Source organism: Ylistrum balloti, unplaced genomic scaffold (assembly GCF_031769215.1).
Source record: "Ylistrum balloti isolate Yb309-2 unplaced genomic scaffold, AGI_CSIRO_Ybal_v1 Utg371194, whole genome shotgun sequence".
NCBI classification, from domain to species: domain Eukaryota; kingdom Metazoa; phylum Mollusca; class Bivalvia; order Pectinida; family Pectinidae; genus Ylistrum; species Ylistrum balloti.
This window is the reverse complement of record NW_026782650.1, coordinates 34,076-45,762: the sequence shown is the minus strand read 5'-3', so window position 1 is coordinate 45,762 and position 11,687 is coordinate 34,076.

The window sequence follows — 11,687 nt, the reverse complement described above, 5'->3', positions numbered from 1 at the left end:
TGAATTCTGTAAACTCTTAAAGGAAAACCTTTTCTGAAATGTTAACATTGCTAGTTACTTGGAGGCACTGGTACCATCAATCAACAACGGACTCTACAGGAGGACTTTGATCTCAGCTTTTGTTATTATATATCATTTTGTTGCTATGATGATCCAGTATAAAGATAGCTATCACAAAGTGTTCCATTGCTGTAAGGTAGAATATTCAGATTGTATTTGTGTGAAGGGACCGTAAAACATGATAAGTTTGAAGCATTACAGGACTACAGTCACTAGTATATTACTTGTGTATTCATATCTAGGACGACATACCAATCTTAGTGCAATGGTCGATAACATCTCATATTTGCTGTACTGTGTTTCAGATGTGTATGGAAGTGTTTTCTGTAAGAGGAGCATAGTAGGGATAAAGAATGAACTTATGATCATCAGAGTTATATAGTGAAGAAGAAGTATTTCAAATTAAAAGTTAAGTTGTTTTAAGAATTAACAGGTAATGGGTAGTAAAAGAAGTGGTTGGAATGGCAAGGGGGGGGTCATCATGTTGTCTATACTCTTTGTAGCATTTGATGTCTTTCTGTTCTATTCTCCCTTTTACTAGCCCGCTTGCGACTGTTTCAACATGAAAAGAAACAAAGCAACGGTAACCGAGAGACAATTTGTCAATGGCCCATATCTGATGGACAATTCATAAATTTTAGTACACAAGAGCCTATTTCGGATAAGTTTTTTTAACAAATATTTAACGTGCTACTTGAAGCTTTTAAGAATTTGAAATATAGCTGCCCCTGGCCAATGCTACAGAAGTGCTTTGATAGTTATTTCAAAGGTGATCACCTGTCACCTTATAAAGTATTGTTAAACTTTCAACTTTCCCACTGCACAGCTCTCTGATGGCTGTACCTGTTTTCTGACTGGTATTGGATGATTGAGTATCCAGCGGACGAGGAGAACACTTCCTTCAGAAGAAGGTGATCTCAAGTTGTATTTAGAACAGTGAAAATATGTATCGAAAATGAGGCAACATAGACAAAAAAAATAGTACTATATGATTCTTGGCTTACATCAGATTGAGAGGTTGTTCCCAGTTCTTGTATACAAAAGCACCTGGACATTGTTTTATGAAAGAAATTCTAGATGTTGCTTATTCCACTCCAGTTTTCTCTCTGTGACAGATTTTGTTGTAGTTTTCTTCCAGCCATCTTGTTTTCATCATTACATGTGCTATGTGCAAAGTATTATGGGATTCAAAGGCTAAATATAACTGCCTAATTTTTATTTTATCTAGTCAATCTGTGAGATCGTAGAAGGATTTCCTTGATTAATTAGCCGGCATGTAATAAGGCATTTTTCAGAACTCTGGAACTTGGTATTCATTTAGGATTTTGTTCTGGGTTCTGTTCGATCGGTAAATTGACATTTTCTCCACTGGTGACCACCTTTAATCTAACTACCGTATTCGTATTAACTGAAAATGTTGGTAGCAGTTTTAGCATGCTGTTTGTTCAGAGACCCAGAAGATTCAATCTTTTGATCACTGGCAATTAATAATCCAGTAACGTATCAATTTTCAAAAACTCTTCCAACAAAAATGATAATTAGTGCCTGTCAAGATACTGTTTAAAAATTTATTATTTTCATGAATCATTTGATGAAATTGATAAGAAACAAGATTGTTTGGTCTGCCATTTGATGAATAAGAGAAACAAAGTGACAGAGTTGGTAATAAGTCTGGTACAAGACGAGGTAGTAGTAGTTGTTGTTGCCTTATATAGGGATGGAGATTTATAACTATTTTTGTTACACTCTGATCCATTCGATCAGCACCTGTTGATATCATCTGTTACTTGGTGAAAAAAATTGATACATAGATACACATAATACATTGATTTTATTGTGAAGAATTAAATAATTAAGAGTGGTTACTCGTGTTTTCTGATATTGTGAGGCATGTGCATTTTGAGAATGAGACTATTGAGGTAGGGTTTGATGTATACAAGTTCTAAGGATGAGATGTGTCTAGTTACCTATGTGTTCAGATTGCTCAAAAATGAAATATTCCAGAATATGTTTTGTTAAACATCAGTATGTTCATTTGTTGTCTAAAACTGTGGTTTTATTAATTTGTTAGGAAACTGTTGTGATTTGTATTCTCAGATGATACAAGTGTGTGAATAGTTCCAAGAGTGACTCGCAGTCAGTATGGATTTATTTACTATACCAGGCTTAATTAGGCTTGTTATTACAAGCAATTCTAAGTATATAGTTGGCTTATGAACTGTCATGCATTTACCACAGAAACTGGCTTGGCATCACTTAAGGTGTGTGTGGAATACAAATATATATTATATAAGTTATAACTTGTATAGAGATTAAATTATGTAAATTGTTGAAAAATGTTTAAAGAAGGTGTTAAGTTATTTCAGGACTAAATTACTGGATATATTGAGATTCATTATTTATATTTTCATTATAAATTCAGTGGAGAGGTAGTTTGGCTCAATTTCTTGTTAAGTACGGATAGATTTCATTTTTACTTGAGACGTTTTAATTCTAGAATCATGAGACTATTAAAAATATTTGTATTGTCTGTCTTTAGGATGGTAAAAATACCACAGATCATGTTTGTTACAGGTAATACACGGGGAATTCTAGTATTAAACATAATATCTAAACTAAACAGAAAATTGTCCCTTGGTAAAATTAGACGAGAAAATGGAGATAATTTTTTTTTAATCAAGATCATCAAGTTTCAATAAGATTTTGTACATGATTGTGTAGACAATATTACCCTCTGTCACATTTGTATGGAGGTAACTTATGAATCAGTAAATCTCTCCATAGATAAACCATTCATACTCAAACAACTTTCTTTTTCATTTTTTTCATTATTATCAGTTACAGATCATGGCCTGAAATATTTTTATTCATTTTATATCATTATTCCTATGTAATTCTGAAGAAGTGCCAAATGTATATCCTAAATTTTGAGGGATTGTACTCCATTTTCTGTGTATATCTCTGTGGCATGTTCAGTTATCTGAAGCTGTGACATGTGCTTGTGATGTCACAACTTTGTGTATAAGTGTATTATATGTATGGTGCCTAGTTCAGTGCCAAGTTCATCAGTTACCAAATTTTCATGCAACATGAAAAATGAAGGAAGTCATCGATGAAATCTTTACATGACTGTTATGTTGCACTTTGTATAACACATGTTCATTAAGTAGGATGACTGGATTTCTCCTGCCATCATGAAGTTGGAATAAAGTAGATCAATGGTTTTCATGAGAAGCCACTAGTTTATAAAATAATTTCAGTCTATAAATATTTCTCTAACTCCTTTCATGAAATGAAAAACTGTAATAATGTTATAATATTTTACTCAGTTTATCTGCCTTTATTGCAATTGTTGGCTTCAATTTAAAATTATTGAAACCACAGGGGATGTCATTGTACTTAGGTCCAATTGAGGGGGAAGAGGCAATATTAACCGTGGCTTATCACTGCACAATTCTTATAAAGAGTTGTATGGTATGTATTATGTGAACAGTATTGATCTACTGTATATATTGTGTATTGGTGAGAAGCTATGAATGATTGTCAGAATGATGTACATGTAGATTCTGTTGTTTTGTCTTTCTTTGATAAAAAAAAGAGTGTTATCATTTTATCATGAGTAAGGTGTAGAGTTTTTTAAAAATATTTTGCAGGTGCTTGGTATCTAATGAAATATTCCTACATGTATCGATTTTTGAATAGGAAGTTACAGCGTATTTGTGATGTTTGAGGTGTAGAAAGTAATCACATGTTCTTGATTCAACATGTGATAATCAGAAAAAAATCAACTTTTTAAAATCAGTTTTACAAAACATTCTGAAATTTTCTTTTTCAATATTTTTTTTTTTTCAAAAGGACATTTTTTAAAATGGGCCAGTTATATTTTCAGTGGTTCATTAAACAGTAATATCATTTTATTATAATTATATATTAAGATAGAATTACTTTAAAAAAAACAAAATCAGTCTTTTTCTGAAAAGAAGAATTATAAACTCACTAATGTATTTAATTTCAACAATTGATTTCTTTTCCAGCTCTTATTGATGAAGTGTTTGTGACGTTGCTAAAGAAAGTTTTAAGGAATAATGGTATAATGGTCAAAAAATATTTGTCGAAAAGAAGGAAATATAAATAACTTGAATTCTGTAAATGTGCATGTACTAGTTATCTTATTTTAGTGCTTTTTGTTCTGAATGTGTTGCACTAAAATATGAGACACCCTTTATTCATACTTTTTATAGAGTAATTATATCAGGGACATTTAATACAGAGGGATAAGAAATTGTCTTTATATTTTTCTAACAATATAGTGAAGACATTGAAGTAAACTAGCCTTGCTATTTTCATAAACTATTTTCTCAAGAATAATATTACTAATATTTAAGAAAAAAATAGTAAAAAAAAAACTTAATTTTCAAATTGATTGTGCTAATTTTTGCAACAAATAATTTTTGTTAACTTTTGATATCTTTGAAACAGAATTCATGTTAAAGCTACTTACAACCCTACATTGCATACCACTTTCAGACTGAAATATGAAATCATCTTTAGAGAGATGGCATTAACAGTAATTTTCCAGCTGACTCATGTAAGGTTTGTGATATAACACTTTGTTTGTATTATTATTGTTATGGAAATGAGATTCACTTCTCACCAGCTGACAAAATGGCTCTGGTCAGGCCAGTCAGTGCTTAGTCTGCACATGCTATTGCATACAGGCACAGGTAGAAAAGATTTGACAACAGCAGTTAAAAGAGGGGACTTCAATAACTTTACAGCTAAGAGAACAAACAGGAAAGTTAACACCATAGAATCAACACTGGGCCTAGTCTCTTATCCCTCTGTATCATATGTCTCTGTTATTACTTAGGAGGGAATTTATGATAGTGCTTATTTGCCAAAATGAAAATGTGCTAAAATTAGATTGCATAAAATAAGTATGATTTACAGTTTATCTCTGTTGTAAAAAATATATGAAAAATTATTAGGTCAAAGGTCAACAAATGTAAATATGTAAAAAGCAAAATAAAGAAAAATGTATGATATAAATGTCAGAGAAATGAAATTATGTTAGAATTTTAAGGCAGATTTTATCTTTCTGAAGCTGTTTTGTTAATTTTTTTACCTAAGAATTAGATTCACCACGAAATGAAGTATTAATAAGATGACACACACTGCTTTGAAGGATATTGAAGGAGATAGAAATTGACAATGGACACAGTTTAACAGCTAAAGGTTAGGAGTGGATTGTTTATAACTTCAGATTCTTGTTTTTTCTTGTTAAGAATTGGATTCAGTATTACCTTTACCCACAATATTTATCTAAAATAAACGATAGCAAGAAGTTTAGAAAATAATTATTTGTTCAAGGATTTTAAACACTGTAGCTAACAAGTGGATTTAATGAATAATATTTGCCTATCTAAAACTGCACTTCAGAATGTTTCATGCATCATTAACTATGTTTGAATGAAAGAATTTGATAGAGATAGAGTGACACAGGGAGTGTTTACAAAAAATAGTCCAGGGACCAAATCTGTGAGATCTTATCAAGCAGGATATACGTAAATACAGTCTATGGTCTAAATTTGGGGGATTCTATAAAACAGGATTTACAATAACATAGTTCATGGGACAAATCTGGGGGAGTTACAACTGGCCTGGAAAACCTTCCTTTGAATGAAATTTTCAATAAATTAAAAAGAAAATACTAAAATGTTCAACTCGTTTGATGTTGATAGAACAAGATGTAGGTAAATAATTAACAGACTGATTTATTATGAAATTGGAATTGTATATGATACTGTGATTATCACTAGATACCACACTGTTGTTTCTGTAGAGGAAAACCTTTCCCTCATCAGTTATTACCATTAGCATGTAGGACAGGTGATAATACATTTGTAAGCATATGTCTTGAGTATTTGATGAAAATCTAATACTTGTGTTCACATGATGTTGAATTTAAGGAAATTGCCTATTAATTTCATATGAAATGTGCATTTGCTAAGTTTCATGTGAAATCAATAACCAAATTTAACAGATTTTGTAGTAAAATAGCCTCAGTTGTTGTTAATGCTAAGTTTTGATTGAAGTTTTTGGTTTTGTTTTGAATCGCAGATTGGAAGATTTTGTGAGAGTGAGAGTGATTGCATGTGTTCATATTTTTTAGATCCTGTTCAGAGGTACATATTGAGGTCCCAATTTTTACAGCTGTACATGTATGTAAGGGACTGGATTCTAACTTTGCAATCTTTGTACAATAACTGCTAACGGGTGTCATACAATTATTTCTGTTCCAAATTGTCTGGCTGCATTTGATCTTTAAACATTCCTTTGCAGCCATTTGTATTAAATACAAAATTAATATTTTTTTCAGATTTTTTTGTGTCCTGTTGTTTTTATATCACTTCATGGTTGTACCACCAATTCCATGTACTTTCTTGCTATATTAGATTTTGTGTTGGATTCCCTTCGGATTGTTTTGTGTCAGGTTTCGATAATATACAGATATATGGCATTTATCCTGGGCATATCTAATAGACTATCTGCTATCATTTACTGAATTCTCTTCGATATCCAGTCAGTTCTTATATTTGATACTAACAATTAGGATTAAAGGAAACCTAACATAGGGAAGCTTATGCCATGGCCCAGTGTCAGGCTCCAGCATCTTTTTTTTTCCACCTTTTTTTTCGTTTCCAAAAAAATGCTACTTCTCATGAACAACTGAACAGATTTTAACCAAATTATTTTGTCAGATACGTCCATTGGGAAGAGGAACCAAGTTTTTATAATTATTTGTTCTCGGCCCGAGGGCCTGAGGGGCGAGACCCAAAAGAGGAAAATTTAAAAGTTCTTTAAAACTGTACTCTTCTTGTTGATATGAACGGATTATTACACAAATTCTGTGTAAAGCAATCATATGCAGCCCATTACCGATGGTTATGTGTTTCATATTGTTTCTCTCCAGAAGACTAGACAATTATTTATGTCGTACGTTACCTTTAATGCTACTAGCGCAGCAACATTAGCCCGATGGATTCGTTCAGTGTTATCCAGTGCGGGTATTAGTGCCGATTTCAGGGCTCACTCCACTAGGAGTACGTCTACCTCTGCTGCCTATCATGCAGGTGTGCCTCTTCGTGACATTTTTCGGTCTGCGAATTGGACAAATTCCCATACGTTTGCTACATTCTACCAAAGGGAAGTGCTTGGTGGTGACAGTCAGTTTGCTGATGCTGTGCTTTCTCGTAGAAAGAAAAGTTAAATTTTGTGTGTTCTCAAGGTGATTTTCCTGACATTTGAATTCGAGATTAATTTTGAACTATTGATTAATTTGAGAATTAATTTTGTACTCTTGATCAGCTAATTTATATACTTATATTTTATTATTTTATTAGGTTTTGTTGATTTTTTTCCTGTAGACATGCTCACACTCTTTGAACTGGCTATCTCAACCCCGGAGGCTATCGAAAAAAGAACCCCTACTCCCCTCATCTTAGCTTTAGTGACGGATGAGGAGGATTCTTTGAGATCAGCCGTAGACTGGGGGTTGTGTCTGCCCCTCCCTTTTGTGTTCGTTGTCTAGCTTTCAATTATAGGGCTCTCAGGCGGTTTGACACACGGATGGACTGATTCATTTGCATATATTTGTTTTTCTTTAAAACGAGGCATAGACAGTGCGTAGGAGCGAGAAAGCTATCTCGACCCCCTCAGCCTACGGCTGATCACAAAGAATCCTTATCTGTAACTAAAGCTAGGATGTGGGGGATTATTCACAAACGATATATTGTTGTTTTAGATAGTCTTGATGGAACACCTATGGGATATGGATGTTGGTGACACACCAAAGGTATACATGTATGACCACCTTTTTTGGCATTATTGACAAATGGTTTACGACAGTGTGTAGATATCTGACCACCACTGCCAATACATTTGCCGATGCTCACAGCGGCAAGGTTCCAAAGCACACCGAGCAAATTGAATATTACAGAATCATGTGTCGTTATAGAAGGGCGAAAGCCAAAACGAAAGGTGAGATCCTCCATATCACTAGGGGAAAGACAGGTGTATCATAACAAAAGATCTATACTTCATAAGCTGCCAAGTATGGATATGCAGCAAATAGTCTGGACACAGAAAAAGAAATTCGCAAGAATATGTTGCAGACCAGACAACTTCTATAGAGGAATTACAGCAAGGAGTTGATTTGAATCTTCACCTGTTCGAACGTATTGAATCCAACAACAACAATCTGCAGTGTCATTCTCTCCTTAGCCCTAGCATACATGTATTTCTGACATGTTTCGCTTCTACACTCTATCAATGTATTCGTCAACTTAAAGCAACACCGATGCCAAGTGTAGCCGAATCAACCACAGTACATTGTTACCATCTTGTGGATCATATTTTTTATAGTCTGTTTACCATCTCGTCACACTATTTTTCGACCTGAGTATACATAGGATTGTTACACAGCCGTACGCTACGCTACGCTACTTACATCCGTGCTAGTGCGCTCCACGACGGTCATTTTTTGTCTGCTGAAGTTGACTATGAAGTCAGCGAAATGTCACACTCTAATCTACTACTGGCTGTGTTAGTCCTTAAGGTCATTATGGCATTTCCAATGAAATCTACACTTCGAGACTACGGGGAAATCGGTACATAACCTTAATAGTAAAGCTAATTCGTCACTAATAAATTCAGTGCTTTTCATTCTGATGACTGTCATTTCCCAGTCAGAGACGTTTTTCGCTACCATTGTAAAGCTAACGCCATTGTTTTGGACAAACCTTGAGAGAGCCTTTACGGATACTGCTGCTCAATTTAAGGAGAGAAACACCAGTCACTAATGTGGTAGAACACGGTAATATTTTGCTGAATATTAATTTCGGAAGTTTTAAAACTATTTCATTACGTTATTGCAAAGTTCGGCTATAACATATATGGTCCCTAGGAATTTGTTATAACCGGAAATCGGAGGATTACAATAGAACAAAGTCTTTCGTGAAGTGCAGACATTTCGACCTCTTACAATACCTCAGCCCATCTTATAACCGAGGTGAAGATTCTTTCAGGTTTCCTTACCAAACCAGAACATGTCTCCAGACATCGCGATTATACGGAAATGGGTGGAGACCATGGTGAAATGCAATATTATAAACTGACATATTAAAGATGTGTCATGATCATCGGGCTTGGGAGTGGAAGAAGATGTTGAGCAAGATAAGACACAGCTTTACTGGCCTGGACTACTGAGGCAGCATGCAGCAATATGTGGAGTATGCGAAAAAAAGGTGAAAAATAAAAATACGAGAAATTTTATGATGAGGGTTGGTTCGTTTATGCCCATAGAAAGAATAGCAACCGATATCCTTGGTGGTGACATGCCACTGACCAGCAACGGAAATCGATCTATCAGTTAGGATTATTTTACGAAATGGACCGAGGCCTTTCCCTTTCCCGTGTCTAACATGACAGTAACTATCGTTGCCGATATCATAGAGACGTATTGATAAGGTTTGTGTACCTGTAGTGATAAACTCTGATCAAGGTAAACAGTTCTAGGCACAGGTTTTCTCACTTTGTGAAAAAGTGTTTCACCTTCACCACTCCATATTATCCGGCAGCAGATGGTATGGTTGAGAGATTTAATCGCACATTGATTTCAATGTTGGGTTCGTATGTTAATGACCACCTCATGGACTGACTTTTTAATATCATGGCATACCAGTCTATGGCACATGGGTCTACCGGTAACAGCCATGTCCTTGAGCTAGGCAGGGAAGTCACAGCACCTATCTATATCATCCCATCAAATCAGCGGGATAGAGAAGTAAAGGAGAAAATGGGGGCAACACATACCCATGTTAGGCAAAATTCCAGTAGGAGATCTGGACTGTGTATACTATCCAAAATATCAACTAGGTTCACACAAGTTCACAAGCTATTGGAGAGGACCATTCGAATTGGACAGAACATTCTCAAATGTTGCCAACAATTATTCTGTGGTGTCCATGGAACGCCCAAAATAGTCTATGTGGACCAGACTGAAAAGACGACAACAGTTGGCAGGGGAGTCGTCTCCTGTGGCAAAGCTCCATGGAAAGGAATTCCAAAACTCAAAAGCAAGGAAAATCCAGTGACATGAGAGATGGAACTGAGACATTTGAAGCAAGTGACAGTGTATGGGAGTGTGCTTCCTGCGCAACATACATGACGGCCACGAAGCTGGTTTTCTGAACATGTAACTGATTTTAATGGCGTTTTGGTGCAATTTGTATATATGGCAATCCAATTACCGTCTGAACCTAGGTAGTTTCTGTTTAACTTTTAAACGGTGAAGACAAAGACTACGCCCCAGAAACAGCAGAGGTATCCTGTGTGTTTCTGCATGCGTGTTGGCATTGAAAGATGCTGAACATTTTGCTAAGGTTTTCGAGAAGTAGAGAAGTCCTACATTTCTTTTTTCAGTTCACTGCCACCTCTGTTAGTCAAGAACCAGTACAGAACAACCAACAAAATCGGGGCTTTCACTGAAGTGGACAGGTGATAGAGATAAAAAGAATTAAATGACCATGTGATCTTGCTAGCATCATTAAAGTCAGACAAAAAATAGGACGCTATATTATGCCACGTCACTAATAAAATTAAAAATAGCGTATGTCATCACCAAGAATGTTTAACATTTTTCCGTGACAGAGAATATCTACAAGTCGCTAGGTGTCCTAATACCGCTGACACGTCGTTGCAGGGTCAGTGGCAGGACATGGCTTTTGTGAGTAATTTGGGTATTTTTGCTTCCAAATCTTCTTAGTTGGTCATATGGTTATTTTAACACAATTCATTGCCATAATCGTCAGTAACAGAACTGGGCACAAGTCATTACAACATTATTTAAGCTCTTTTCCAACATCTTATGCATTTCGCAAACAAAGAGGTCATAAATCTAAGCTTATAATTAAATACGTACTGGAAAGTTACATTGGTACCCGAGGTAAGAAAACAAATTAGACTTATTGTAAATTAAAATCTATTGTTGGATTTAATGACATTATGCACATTTTTAAATATGTCATGAGTATCTACAGACAGATTTCTTTTCCAGAAAGAAATAAGTTGAAATTCAAAACCAAGGCTACATATTCCAGATGAAGGAATAGCAAACGTCTCTGCTGTTCATAATGGGGACAATCAAAGGAAAATTGTAAAGCATTCGATGGCACAATTTTGGGTGAATCATATTTAACTTCCTGTCACCAAACCCGTAGTAGACTGGGGGTTTTGTTGGTTTGAAGTTTTAGAAGTTTTGAAAGTTTGCAAAGATGGTGAAGATCTAGATGTAATATCATGTGCATTCCATTGTCGAATTGTGGAAGGAAAAAAGACTTGATCTCTATTGTCATACTACAGGTGTCTAGTATTATCTAGGATAAATATTTATTAGATATCTGGCAATTATCGTGTAATAGAGAAATCGATGTCTATTTCCCTAAAGCTGTAGGTTGATTTTTCAATTTTTACTAAAGTGCAATTAAACCTTGTTGTTTAAATATCAATATATGTTAATTGGTAGATAGTATCAGAACATTGTAAAGGGTAATATTAAGTTGGTCAGG